Source organism: Carcharhinus amblyrhynchos, chromosome 1, assembly GCF_965287045.1.
Source record: "Carcharhinus amblyrhynchos chromosome 1, sCarAmb.v2.hapA, whole genome shotgun sequence".
NCBI lineage: Eukaryota > Metazoa > Chordata > Chondrichthyes > Carcharhiniformes > Carcharhinidae > Carcharhinus > Carcharhinus amblyrhynchos.
In genome coordinates this window covers 157,475,911-157,491,159 of record NC_137324.1, presented here as the reverse complement: position 1 = coordinate 157,491,159, position 15,249 = coordinate 157,475,911, and the positions used below count along the sequence as shown (strand labels likewise).

At 44.1% G+C, this 15,249-nt stretch overlaps 1 protein-coding gene across 5 annotated transcripts in view; it reads right to left on the bottom strand.

The window, feature by feature from the left end:
• Positions 1 to 5,680, bottom strand: part of LOC145346724 (ETS-related transcription factor Elf-2-like) — a 129,962-nt gene extending 124,282 nt beyond the window's left edge. For 3 of the 5 annotated variants that reach the window (XM_080194418.1, XM_080194399.1, XM_080194427.1), the window contains exon 1: positions 5,275 to 5,678. The gene's annotated coding sequence lies outside the window, so the exon portion shown is untranslated. Of the gene's footprint in view, positions 1 to 5,274 lie in introns of all 5 variants that reach the window. The other 2 variants (XM_080194381.1, XM_080194371.1) reach the window with 2 other exon arrangements.
• Between the last annotated feature and the right edge of the window lie 9,569 nt (positions 5,681 to 15,249).

Sequence of the window (15,249 nt, the reverse complement as noted above, 5' to 3'; positions counted from 1 at the left end):
GTGCAAGCCTTAAGGGAAAATAACAGAGTAATGTGGTGGGGCACAACTGTGTCATGGCTTCAAATGCAACACAACAGACGAAATTAAAGGATTCTCTCTCTCTCTGCTGGACGCAAGTGTACTCTATTTGACACAGGTTTGTACTAATACCACCCAGTTCCAGTGGGCAGTAGGCCAGGAATAAATTAGCAGTTTTACTCAAAGGCCAAGAGGAGGGGAGTGAAAAAGGTCAGGCTAGTTGAGTAGATGTTCTACAGAAGGCGGAGATTAGATAAATGCACATTGTTGGAGAAGACTAGAAGATTTACTCTGCAGTGCTTGACTCTTAAAAGCCCCTCGGAGATCCCACATCCCATAGACAAATTTAAAAATCTGACTGACCCTTTATTCTTTATCTGCCTAAGCATTTGCTGTTGGCCCCAGGTACTATAAATGAAAAGTCATTCCACAATCTACATTCCATACCTCAAGTATAAAGAAGATCCCTGAAAAAAACTATAATGTGTGGAACACATGCATAGATAAACAGAATGGTAAAAGGAACAGATACTTTTCTTTCTAATGACTGGGTCACAAATTGTGCAATTTTATTGATTGTATAAATATCGAAACACGTAATTTACAGAGGGGAAAAAAGCACGCGGCTTAGATTGGATGGTGCAATACCAAGCAAGATCAGTAACTAAAAAGTCGGTGCATCTGTACATGCCAATGCACCTGCAGTCACTCCACTATCCCAGGTTCATAATGTATAAGGGCTACAAGGATAGAGTGGGGAAAAAAGGCCTGGATAAGGTACTCTGTCAGAGAGTCAGTGCAGACTCAATGGGCTGAATGGCTTCCTTCCACACTGTAGGAATGCTATAATCACGAGTCATTCTGCCTGGCCCTCACACTACAGAGGAGGAGACAGAAGCAGCAGACATAAGCTGTAGTAAATAATTGCAAATCACATCCATTTATAGGTAGCCTTTTATTCATCCAAACTACATCAGGTTTAAGAACAAAACTACTATTCCTCTCCCACCTCCAGGGCATATCACGTTTTCACTGGCCTTAATCTCAGAACTCAACTCCGAGCCTCAGCTTCCAGTATTGCAAAAAGGATTGTACATCAACCTAGCTTCAGCTATACAATACCATTTGTGTCTGTACACACGGTACGCAAGCCAAACTTACTGGAGCTACTGAAAAGGATTACAAATCTCTTTCAGCTTTGCAAGCCATTATTTTGTATTTTTATTACAAAATCCTACTTGCCTACATATGTGCAAGTTGCACTGAAAAACTCAATGTGCTGCATTCAGGCTGCATATACTGAAAGATGCAGCCATCCAAAATGCTGGAAATTTTTAAACTTTAATATTAACAAGTGCGGAAATAGTTTTATTCATCGTGCATAAACAAACATAACAAGTAATAATTAAGGATAACATTCCAGATTATGCAGTGGCACAGTGGTTAGCATTGCTGCTTCACAGCGCCAGGGGTCTGGGTTCAATTCCTGGCTTGGATCACTATGTGGAACTTGAATGTTCTCCCCATGTCTGCATGGGTTTCTTCCAGGTCCTCCAGTTTCCTCCCACCATTCAAAAAAGGTGCAGATGAGGTGCACTGGCCACGCTAAATTCCCTCTCAGTGTACCCAAACAGGCACTGTCGTGTGACGACTCGGAGATTTCCACAGTAGTGGAATTTCCATTGCAGTGTTAATGTAAGCCTACTTGTGACACTAATAAATAAACTTAAATACACCTACACCTGGTGCTCAATGTGTTGGATGCACATTCCCAGCAGCATTCCCAGTCAACATACTTTATTAAAGTTTATTTATTAGTCACAAGTAGGCTTACATTACACTGCATTGAAGTTACTGTGAAAATGCTCTAGTTGCCACATTCCAGCACCTGTTCGGGTACACTGAAGGAGAATCCAGCATGGCCAATTCGCCTAATCTGCACATCTTTCAGACTGTGGGAGGAAATCAGAGCACCCAGAGGAAGCTGGAGTACTGTGTGCAGTTTTGGGCGCCGCACCTGCGCAAGGATATTTTGGCCTTGGAGGGAGTGCAGAGGAGGTTTACTAGGCTGATACCGGAGTTGAGGGGGTTGAGCTATGAGGAGAGGCTGAATAAACTAGGCTTGTACTCGTTAGAGTTTAGAAGAATGAGGGGAGATCTCATTGAGACGTATAAGATGATGAATGGGATGGATAGGATAGAGGTGGAAAGACTCTTCCCGCTCAAAAAAGACAGTAGGACTAGGGGGCACAGCCTCAAGATAAAGGGGGGGCGGTTCAGAACGGAGTTGAGGAGGAACTTCTTCACTCAAAGGGTGGTGAATCTCTGGAATTCTCTGCCCGTTGAAGTGGTGGAGGCTGCCTCGCTAAATATTTTTAAGAAGCGGGTTGATGGGTTTTTGATAAGAGAGGGGATTAAGGGTTATGGGGAGAGGGCGGGAAAGTGGAACTGAGCCACAACAGATCAGCCATGATCTTATTGAATGGCGGGGCAGGCTCGAAGGGCCAGATGGCCTACTCCTGCTCCTATTTCTTATGTTCTTATGTAAACCCACGCAAACACGGGGAGAATGTGCAAACTCTACAGACAACGACCCAAGCTGCAAATCGAACACGACTCCGCGCCGCTATGAGGCAGCAGTGCTAACCACTGTGCCCCCACCGTGCCACTCCTCCAACCTGCATAAATATCCCTGTTTGTAAACTATCAATAACTGCTCTGTTATCTGTATTTATTTTGCAAACAGTGAATTGGTATTTACCTAAAATGCCTCAGGCACAGCCCACCTACAGAAACTAAACCAAAACTTTAAGGGTCCAGAGAATCTGATCCCAAACAACCACTTTAATCCCATTAATACCCACTAATAGCAGCCAGGTTCTACTGGGAGCATCCCAGCCTTGGAATGCTGTCAGTTTCTAGCTACACATCAGGAAATGTGCTCATACCATAGGCAAGTACTGGAACACAATACTGAGGCAACATCAAATTATGACCCAGTCCTCCTATCCTAGATGTTCAAGTCTGTGTTAACAACGCTAAAAGTTTAAAGTTTATTTATTAGTAGCGCAAGTTGGCTTACATTAACGCTGCAAAGAAGTTGCTGTGAAAATCTCCGAGTCGCCACACTCCAGCACCTGTTCAGGGAGAATTTAGCACGGCCAATGCACCAAACCAGCACGTCTTGCTGACCGTGGGAGGAAACCCGAGCACCCAGAGGAGACTCCGCAGAGACGGTGACCCAAGCCAGGAATCAAACCTGGTTCCTTGGCGCTGTGAAGCAGCAGTGCTAACCACTGTGTCGCCCAGACAGCATCCTCAAAGAGCAAAGAACTCCCTGCGCATTCCCCTTCCTCCACCATCAGACTAGACAGATTCTTCTTAAAAACAGCTTGTAGGATCTGACATTGTTTGGCACAGATGCTGCGCCTATCACATAAATGGTCACTGCATTCCAAAAGGTAACTAACTGTACATGATGCACATTGAGATCGAGTCACAGGATCAAGTGCTGTGTAAATGCAACTTTCATATATTCTCGAATGCCACTGAACACAATATTAAAGAAACTCCCTATTTATTAAGGCCATTTTAGGTCTGCTCTGAAGGTGAGCATTCTGGACAGATTTCAGGACTGTATGTTAACACTAGGTACATAATATACTTTTTGAGTGGGGGGGGTGGAGTAGGTGAAAGAAAACTAGAGGACATAGATTTAAGGTGAGAGGGGAGAAAGACAAAAGGGTCCAGAGGGGCAATTCTTTCACACAGAGGGTGGTGAGTGTCTGGAACAAGCTGCCAGAGATAGCAGTAGAGGCACGTACAATTTTATCTTTTAAAAAGCATTGAGAGTTGCATGGGTATAGAGGGATATGGGCCGGGCAAAAATTGGGACTAGCTTAGTGGTTAAATATAAAGGCAGCATGGACAAGTTGGGCCGAAAGGCCTGCTTCCATGCTGTAAACCTCCATGATCCTTCTGTGGACAAGTGAAGAAACAAATCTTTCTTTTTCCCCCCCCACATAAACTGCAAGTGGCCTAGGCAGTAACTGGAATTTAAACACAACTGCAAGTCGGTGAAATTAAGCTATGTGCTAAAGACACTTATGTATAAATTGTTAGTCTCTGGCACGGGATATTTTATGAAAGAGCCTCAGAGTATCTGTTGGACATGTGACAATCATCTGGACAGTGTAAGAGCACGTTGCAAGTACGCACTGTCTCCCTGGCCCAGTGGGCAGTAACACAGTGCAATCCCACTCCAGTGTTACTGTAAAAGCTTACAAGAACCATCCAGGAGCCACAATGATCGATTCACAAATAAACTTTCCATTAGACCGTCCTGCAGTGGATTGAAACTAAGCAATCAAATTAATAACGCTGAAAAAAATTCTATTCGGTAAAAACATACACACAATAACCTCCCAAATTTATTCATTTTGACCCCCGAATAAAAGTCAGGCAGGTAGTATGAAATGTACATTTCTTTTTGCACGCTTGGTCGCGATTCTTTTTAGGGTTATTCGGTCATTTACAGTGACAAGGCATCAATTAATCAGTCAATCGAGTTCTGGTATGTAATTGTACACTATTTGTTTAAGTTGCCGCTGTTCAAGAAAAACAGAAACTTCAGATTAAAAACTGTATTGCTATATAACACAGAAAAACCCAAACAAACATTTAAAATAATGTGCTTCCCCCCCCCGGGTTATTTTTCACAGGCCAAAGCAGAGGACAAGTGTCCACCACCCCAGCTCAGTGCAAGTTTTAACAGAGCTCTCATTTTTCTTTTTTTTTAAAAAAAATCATTTTAGTGTGTGAACGCTAACTTTAAAGCAGGGTCATCCACATTGCCCACCTGGATTTTAAATGTATTTTTTTAAAAAAAGGGGGGGAGAAAGGGTTACTTTCATTTTACACCACGTTGTGCTCCGGAGAGGGGGGGGGGGGGGAGGGGAATGGAATCAGCCTTCTCCGTCCGCCTGACTCATAAATGAAACCGAAATACAGCAGCCCATTGCAAACACCAAACTCAACACAAAACACCAGAATTCAACTCTACCCGCGCAAGCAAGCCAGGCGGTGGGGAGCGGGGGGGGGGCAACCTCCCGAGCTATATTCCAAATTACATTGAAAACAATCCATAAAATACCCTGAAAATGTCCACAACTTTACAGCCGAAACAAGTTACAGACAGGGCTCATGCCCAGGCACAAGGAGTGAAAAGAAAATCAGCTTGAAAGCTTACTCTCTTACCTCTCTCTCTCTCTCGTGGGGGGGGGGGGCGCTTTCAATTCAGATCCAAATCCAACTGGGGATGGTGGTTAAGAGGGGAATGAGGGGGGAAGAGGTTGAGAAATAGCCCTGTGTTGTTTTGCAGTGTCTCCAGGATGTCGGTCTGTTTGTGTGACTGTCGGCAGCCCCCCGGTGGTCGCCGTCCTTCTGCAGCTCCCCAGGCAAGCCGGAGGTTTCAGTTTACACACAGATCAAGCACACTCTCTTGCTTTGCTTTGCTTTGCTCTGCCTGTCCTCTCTCTCTCCCTCTCTTCCAAGGGCTTGATAGGCTAAATCCAGGTCACATCTCCCCAGCCTCCCAGATTCTTACACAGCAACACAACGTTGAGCCAACCAAAAAACACCCCCTTTCCCAGGAATTATCCCACTGGCTGCCGAGACGATGAAGAAGGAGGAAAAAAAAATACAATCAGCTGGTTTGCATCACCCACCAACCATCTTTCACGTCATCCGTGCTTTTTCTTCGCGGGTCATTTTCCAATATTGTTTTTTGAGGGAGGGGGGTGGCAAAAGTCATTATTTGAAACAGCTCACAATAACTCGGTTAATCTTTCTTGGCTTTATCAGCCTCCTTTAAATTAAGCAGTGATTTAAATATCGAAATCACTTATTTTTTCATTTCCAGCGCAGAATATCTTTTGCACACAAAAGAGTTTTGTTTACATTCCCTCTCCGGTGCTATTTTTAAATCGGCAAGGCAGGAAGAAAGAATATGGGTGGTTGTCACGAGATCTGTTCCATTTAATTTTGTGTTTTTTTTAAAGAAAAGGAAAACCACGTTGGTAAAAATATATTTTTTTGGATGTGGCTGAGGTTTTGGTCGTAATGTAGAAGGAAGGAGCAGGATTTATTTTTGTGTGTGTGTTGTGGCAGCAGAGAGGCCCAGGAGGGCCTGTCGCAATGTTAAAGTCAACAAGGAGCAGGCGGCAACGTTAAAGAGAGAGGAGGTAGATCCTGGCCACCCTGAACAAGGACCTTGGCTACTCAACGTCTGAGAACGGAGCGCGCGAAATGGCCTCCCGCGTTCCAAATTAGAACCTTCGGAGCCTCCCCGAATTCGAAAAATGAAACGGAGATACACCGCGTTCCAAATTAGAACCTTTGGGCGCCCAACATTCGAAAAAGAAACGGAACGGGGGGTGCACTAGCGTTCCAAATTAGAACCTTTGGGCGCCTAACATTCGAAATTAGAACATTCGGCGCCCACAACGTTCGAAAAATATGTTACGGGGGTGCCCCGCGTTCCAAATTGGAACCTTCGCTGCCCCCCGCGTTCCTGCGCTCGATTTTACACTTCCGCGGGCTGGTTTGATTTGAGACCTAGTTCCCCTCAAGAATTGTGAGCTTCAGCTCACTGGATGTTGTTTTGCTTTTACCCCCCTCCTCTTTTGGGAAGGGAGGAAATATAACTCATCTGTCCCACCACAGCCAAAGTGATGGCCCTGAACCTGCAACTCAGGGAATAGCATCAAGTGTTAATGTTTTGTGCAACATTGCTGAATAAGGTTGCTATTTTGTGTGTGTCTGTGCGCCCGATTGACAACAGGAAATCCCGCCTCCAGTCCTCTCCCGCCCGGAGTTTGCATTCCCCATCGTTTTACTGGATTTAAGTACCCCATTCACTGTCATGTTAATCACATACGTTCCCACAGAGACTTGCAGTGGTCACATGTGGTCACGCTTTATTTAGTGCCTGTGCATTCACCCAATTCTGTGAGTTGATTCCAAAGTGAAACATTTCGCAATATAAGGTTGTAACCGGGTTAGGATGCGAACCCTTTAAAACTGACACCGGATCTCCAGGAATTGTGGATTAATCTCTAGGACGTTGCTGCCAGCATTTTAAAAAAATCTTTATAAAATGATATGAAATATTAGAGATGGGGAAAAAGGCTGTTTGACACTTAAGAATCATTCAATAATTAACATAGAGCAAGGAGCAGAAGTAGACCGTTCGGCCCCTTGAGCCTTCCGGGCCATTTAATAAGATCAGTGCTAATCTGATAGGTTAGCGAGATGCAAATTTGAAATCACTATCACCCCCTTGGTTATCAAAAACGTATCCACATCGGCCTTAAAACTATTCAAAGCCTCTGCTTCCACTGCCTTTTCAGGTAGAGAATTCCAAACTCCTTAAGTGAAGGGTCAGTCACAAGGGGATATAAGTTAAAGGTGGCGGGGACGAGGTTCAGGCGGGATGTGAGGAAAAACCTTTTTACCCCAAGGTGGTGGTCTGGAACGTGCTGCCTGGGAGGGTGGAAGAGGCAGGTTGTCTCACATCCTTTAAACAAGTATCAAGATGAGGACCTGGCACATAATATCATTCAGGGCTACGGGCCAAGTGATGGTAGATGAGATTAAATGGGAGGTCAGGTGTTTCTCACATGTTGGTCCACGTCCCAATGGGCCAAAGGGCCTCTTCCGCGCTTTATGATTCTATGATTTGGCTAAAGTGGACTTGAAATGGCAACTTGGAGGGAAATGAGTGTCATGGTGCTAAAGAGGATTCGGAACAAATATGTTGCCACAAAGAGAGAAAGGGTGGGACTCCCAAATCTAGACGTCACTGGATATTTAAGAACATGAATAAGGTTAAAAAGGAAGCTTATGTCAGATGCTGAGAGCTTAATACTTAAGGAAGCCTGGAGGAGTGCAGGAAGCACAGGTGTCAAATTAAAAAGGCAAATGGAAAAACAAAGAATATTTTAAAATTTGCCTGATAAAATCAAGAAAAAAAACTAAAGATGTTGTATAAATAAACACATAAAGAGCAAAAGGCTAAAGCATTGATTCGAGACCGAAAGGGTAACTTGTGTGTGCAAAACGTGAATCTCTGGCCGGAATTTTACCACCACAGGAATCAGAGAGGGCGAGGGGCAGGCAATGGGAAGGCCCATTGACCTTGGGCTACATTTTACAGTTTCGGGACGAGTGAGGCTGTAAAATCCTCTTTCTCAGTTAATGCTTTGCATCTGTCTTTGCAAAAGAATGGGAATATGTAGACAGCGGGCGGAATTTCCTTTCTCTTTTCCAGAGTGGGAAAAGCAGCGTGTAGCCCACCGGCCAGCTGTGTTGTCATCTTTTTTCTACCAAATTGTTAGATGCTCTGTGGGAACAAAAATCCTGGAGGTGGCTCCCTCAACTTCATGCTGGTGTGGCGAGCTGTAACTGAATCCGTTTCACCAGCAACCTCAGTTTCTCAGAGATCAGGGCACCCCAATCAAATAAACATTTAAAAAAATACCTCTCCATGGGCACAGAACATGTCTCACCCCCTTCCCCCCATGAACATAAGATCCAGGAATCTCCACTCCCAACAAAGACTTCCGCAACAAGAGCCCTCCAGGCACAATCCTGGCAGTGCCAGGATATTGTCCAGGCATGACCCTCTCCCCTCCTGGAGGTGGTACTTTTTTAAATTTGATTTGATTTATTATTGTTACATATATTAACAGACAGTGAAGAGCATTGTTTCTTGCGCTATACAGACAAAGCATACCGTGCATTAAGAAGGAAATGAGAGAGTGCAGAGTATGGTGTGACAGTCTATAGCTAGGGTGTAGAAAAAGATCAACTTAACGCAAGGTAGGTCTATTCAAAAGTCTGATGGCAGCAGGAAAGCTGTCCTTTAGTCAGTTGGTTCTTGATTTCAGACTTTTGTACCTTTTTCCCAACGGAAGAAGGTGGAGGAGAGAATGTCCAGGGTGCGTGGGGTCCTGAATTATGCTGGCTGTTTTTCCGAGGCAGCAGGAAGTGTAGACAGTGTCAATGGATGGGAGGCTGGTTTGAGTGATGGACTGGGCTTCGTTCACAACCCTTTGTAGTTTCTTGCAGTCTTAGACAGAGCAGGAGCCATACCAAGCTGTGATACAACCAGAAAGAATGCTTTCTATGGTGTGTCTGTAGAAGTTGGTGAGAGTTGTAGCAGACATACCAAATTTTCTTAGCCTCCAAAGAAAGTAAAGGTGCTAGTAGGTTTTCTTAACTAGCATCAGCATGGGGGGATCAGGACAGATTGTTGGTGATCTGGACACCTAGAAACTTGAAGCTCTCAATTATTTCTACTTTGTCCCCGTTGATGTAGATAGGGGCATGTTCTCCACTATGCTTCCTGAAGTTGATGACTATCTCCTTTGTTTTGTTGATATTGAGGGGGGGAGATTATTATCGTTGCACCAGCTCCTCTATCTCTTTCCTGTACAGTGTCTCATCATTGTTTGAGATTTTGCCTTTATGTTGTAAATCTCACCAATATGATGTCACGCCAGTGAGGTGGGGGAAATCCTTTACGTAGAATCCCTACAGTGCAGAAGGAGGCCATTCAGCCCATTCAGGTGCCATTCGCATCACCCTGCTAATCCCCTGACTCTAGGGTCAATTTAGCTTGGCCAATCAACCTAACCTGCACATCTTTGGACTGTGCGAGGAAACCGGAGCACCCGGAGGAAACCCACACAGACACGGGGAGAACGTACATATTTCACACCCAACAGTGACCTGAGGCCAGAATTGAACCCAGATCCCTGGTGCTGTGAGGCAGCAGTGCTAACCACTGTGCCGCCGTGTCAAGTTGCACCTATGAGGGGATAATACAGTGGGGAAGCCTGCGAATGACATTTTAAATGTAAGCCCTCCCCCCGTCATTGTCTTTAAGTAGGAGAAATGTGAAATATATCGATGATATAAAATAATATAAGGATATATAGGGATGATATAAAAATCATGAAAGAGGAAATGTTAAGGAGCTTACCATCTTTGAAAATGATAAATCGCCAAACCCAAACGAAATGTGTCCCCGAAGCAAGGCGGGGAAGCGTGGAGGCTCTGGCCATTATTTTCCAATGCTCTGTGGTTTGAGGTGTGGTCTCAGTGGACTTGAGGACTGCCAATGTTGCACACTTGTTTAGAAAGGGAGGATGGATAGACAGAATACATACGGGCCACTTGGTGGTGGACAAGTTATTAGCAAAAAGGTCTGAGGGATAATATAAACAATCATTTAGAACACACAGATTATTCAAGGACAATCAGAAGATCTAGACTGACTAGCTTGATTGTAAGTTTCTGAGGAGGTGGTAATGACAATAGCACTTTTGACATAGTCTATGTGGATTTTGGGAAGGATTTTGATGACATCACACACGGCAGACCAGTCAGAGAAAGATGATTCAAGGGAAAGTGTCAAGTTGCATCTAAAAATGGCAGAAATGTCAAAAGCTCGGGAGCATGGATTTAAAAGTAATTGGCAGAGTAATTGGAGGGGAGATGAGGAGAAATCATTTCTCCCAAAGGGAGTAGCAAGGGTCTGAAACTTGCTGCTTAAAAGAGGCATAAACCCTCATTGTAGTTAGCAAAGTAGTGCAGCCTTTTTAATGGAATCCAAGTCTCAATTAACAAATTAAGAAATACATTTGAACTGCATTGTTAACTAAAAAGGTGTATAAAGATAATCAAAAGGGTAGCTAGGGGATAGAATAGAGAAAATCTCTGGTTCATAAATTCTTGTTAGGCAAGGCTATTAGGGTTACAGAATCAGACTAGGTAGATGGTGTCCCCATGTAGATCAGCCATAACCTACTTGAATGGTGAGCAGGTTGGAGAGGTTAAAAAGCCTACTGTATATAAGAACCCGTTCTGAACATCAACATTGTGACAGTCATGTTTTCAGTTAAATAAAGTGTTATTTTTGATGCTTTACAACAATAACCCCGCAACGCCACTTGGCACTTTCATCGATCATAGAATCCCCACAGCGCTGAAGGAGGCCATTCGGCCCATTAATCCTGCACCGACCACAATCCTACCCAGGCCCTACACCTGCAACCCCTCATATTTACCTTGCTAATCCCCTTGACACTGGGATTCATTTAGCATGGCCAATTAACCTAACCCGCACACCATTGGAATGTGGGAAGAAACTGGAGCACCCAGAGGAAACAGATATGGGGAGAATATGCAAGCTCCACACAGTGCTGTGAGGCACTTGTGGCAAAAGTGCATCATGTGCGGCAATTGTAGCAAAGCCCACTTCTCAAGAATTGGCCTTTACAACCATCGGCAAAGATGCACCAAAAGAAGACACCCCACTGACATGGATTCTTTGCATCAGCTTCGATAGGTGGAAGATCACCAATGATTTTTCTGCTTTATAGTTTTATTGTTGACACCTCAACACCCTGTCATTCCAACATTGTTTCATCCACGACCTTACAAGATCAATACTTCAGACCAGTTGAACCATTTGTCTTTAGATAGTACAGGTAAATTTCAGCTTGGGTTCTGTCATTCCTTCTCTGTAACCTCGGTGGAAATCCAGTCGAACAGCATTGCAACAGCTTTTCCAGGATCTTCACAGTGCGACCACTGAAGTTAGGCTGAAGAAGCAGTGTCCTTGTGGAATTGTAACAGATATCTTTAACAAAAGAAAGAACTCCAAGGCATTTCACAGGGTTTGGGGAGGTGACTGAATTAAAGGACAGCTACCAATATAAAGCAGCGAAAATCAATCAATCTATTTCATTCCTTTTTCCCTCAAATCACCAACTCTGCAATTAACAGAAACCAATCCATCACATCATTCCATGTGTCAGTGACCTCCATACTGAGTACAGACATCTGCATGCCACCTTGTTCCAAACGTGTTTCTTTTGCATTGGCATGTTTCCCATTGGCACTGCAGATAATCAGGCGAGGGTGATGGGTCAATTAGCAGAGGGCATAGATTTATGGTAAATGATAGAAGGAATAGAAGGGAAAAGTACTTTCACCGGAGTGTGGTGGGTGTCTGGAATTCATTGTCTAAGCTGGTTGTTGAGGCTGAAACGTTCAACTCAATCCAAAGGTACCTGGATCTGCATCTGAAATGCTGTAACTTGTAAGGCTACAGTCCCAGTGCTGGAAAGTGGGATTAAAATGAGCGTTTTTTTTCTCGTTATTTGACCAGCATGGACATGATGGGCTGAATGGCCTCTTTCTGCACAGTAACATTTCTAGGATTCTATGGGCAGTCAGGCCTTCAACTGCATCCCATTAATATGATGCAACTTCCAGTGGGTTTCCCAATCTGCCATGGCGGGCACATGCAGAAGATGCCAAAAATTAATGCTGTCATAAAACCAATTATTGGGCCTCCTGCCACATTCTGCACCACCCCTGCCCCCCACCCCTCCCCACCAACAACACTCCACTAACCCACCAATGACCTGGGAGAATTCCACCCAAAGTCTTTGTTGTTAGTTAGAAAAAAATCCACAGAATGCCTCAGCCTTCTTATAATCCACAATGAATAACAATGGGGGGAGATAATGGTCCTGTCGTAATGTCACTGGGCTGGTGAAGCAGTAGCCCAGGCTAATGCTCTGGGAGCACAGGTTCAAATCCCACCACAGCAGGTTGCGCAATTTAAAAATTCAATTAATAAAAATCTATATTATAGATATAAAGCTAGTCTCAGTAATGGTGACCATGCATATATTATCATAAAACTCATCTGATTCACTAATGTCCTTTAGGGAAGGAAATCTGCCACCCTTACCAGGTCTGGTCTACACGTGACTGCAGACCCACAGCAATGTGACTGACTCAGAACTGGCTTCTGAAATGGCCCTAGCAAGACATTTGGTTCAAGCTCAAATAGGGATGGGCAACAAATTCTGGACTTGTCAATGACACCTACATCCCATGAAATAATGTTTTTAAATTTTCAAAATGCATTCTATTCATGAGTACCCCACCAGCTTCAGAACAAAGCAAACAGAAACACCAACAGGCTGCTCCTGCTCAGAGTACACATCTCTGCCAGTGAGTTCTTTGCTGATTAGTAGAAGAAGAAAGGCACTGATAAACAGGGTGGCAGGAACTCTTTTCATAATAATTAGGAACAAATACAAGAGTGTAAAGGGCATTTATCATTCGTGAAATCACTGAGGCTATCATAGAATCCTACAGTGCAGAAGGAGGCTATTCGGCCCATCAAGTCTACACTGACCTCAATCCCACCCAGGCCCTAACCCCCCACATTTACCCTAGCTAGTCCCCCGACATTAAGGGGTAATTTAGCATGGCCAATCCAGCTAACCCACTCATCTTTGGACTGTGAAAAGAAACCAGAATACCCAGAGGAAACCCTTGCAGACACGGGAAGAACGTGCAAACTCCACAAGCCGGGAATCAAACCATGGTCCCTGACACTGTGAGACAGTAATGCTAACCACTGTGCCGCCTGTAATAATACTGAGCTCGTTTTTAAATCCTTTCAATTTTTAATTGAGCAAATACAGTCAATGCTAACATTAAATCATTGAGGCCAATAAAGAAGCTCTAAGCAGATCAGCTCATGGTCATCCTATCGAACAGTTTCTCGACTAATTGCATAGAGCTTCAATCAGGATCAAGAAAACAGAAGCTTTAAACAATTAACAACAGTGTGTTATGACTATATCAAAATGCTGAAAACACTCGGCAAGTTTCCAGCAGTTTTGTGATTTTATTTCAGATTTCCTGCATCCTCACAGTGTGCTTTTTGATTAGAGTGTTATGACTATGGTTTGACAATAATTAGTGAGCAGAGCATTAATTTTGTGCCATCCTTTCAATTGTGATGGTCATTGGAGATTTTGGACCCCATACAACCCTGATTGTTTTTGAACTTGGGGAAGTAGTGGCTACAAAATAAAATGTAAATTCCTCCCAACCTGATTTTGTAACTAATCTGAATTGTCAGAGAGTAAAATTCCTGGCAACCACAGTTCCTGTTTGAAATGGGCAGGAACTTCAACAGATGATGGTCAAGTCGCATCATTATGAGGCTGAACCTATTTACTGACCTTCCTGCCTGTCTGAGGCCATTTGCTGTTACTAATCATTAACCATGAGGCAGATTTTTCAATTATCATTTATAGGAATTCCCAATTGTTCTCAGGAAAAGCTGTATCGAGCTTTTGGAGATGTCATTCTTGCATGGGAGTTTCTAGACCTCAAAGGGTTTGAAAGAGATTGTCCATCCGGTTTCCTCCCACAGTCCAAAGATGTGCGGGTTAGGTTGATTGGCCATGCTAATTTGACCCTAGTGTCAGGGGATTGGTAGGGTAAATATGTGGGGTTATGAGAATAGGGCTTTGGTATGATTGTGGTCAGTGCAGACTTGATGGGCCAAATGGCTTCCCTTTGCACTGTAAACCTATGAAAATAAATGAAACTATGAATTTCAATCCTCTTCCTGCGCCTAGTGGTACACTAAGGCAGAAACTTGTCCGTTCCTATAGCTAGTAATTCCAGGAACAAGTCACTGGTCTGTTGCCAGAGTCTTATAACTTGAGGGGCGCCATCCACAACAAACATGGCTGACCAGGAGTCTCTCCCACTCTGATCATCAGCCATTGGCTTGGTTGAAAGGATTTACAAGTTGACCACGTTACAAACATGCCTTCCTTGGCCATCAAGTCCTAGGGTGGCTCTCGAAGCTGGAACCTCCAGCTCAGGGGCAGGGACACTACCCACTGCGCCACAAGATCTCCTGACAGTAATTGTAGCCTCTATTATAGGTTCTGTTCCTTCAAAGGCAAGTTCCACACATACTCTGACAATACCTAGCTTACATCATCGCTACCTCTTGACCAAGACACTGCATTGATGTTGTCAGACTGCTTGTCCAACATCCAGCTTGGATGAACCAAAATTCCCACCAGATAAAATGGGAAGAGCAAAGCCACTGCCTTCAATAAATAGTCCATTTTCAACCATCAATTCCATCTCTTTCCGTTGCCACTGTCTGGCACTGAACCAGGCCATTCACAAACTGAGTTTCCTATTGATGAGCTGAGCTACGTGCCCCATATCTTCATAACCAAGTCTGCCCGCACCCAGCTCCCTTGCCTCAATCCATCTGCAGCTGAAAGCTTCTTTCTTACATCAGTTTCCACCAAGCTTAATTATCCC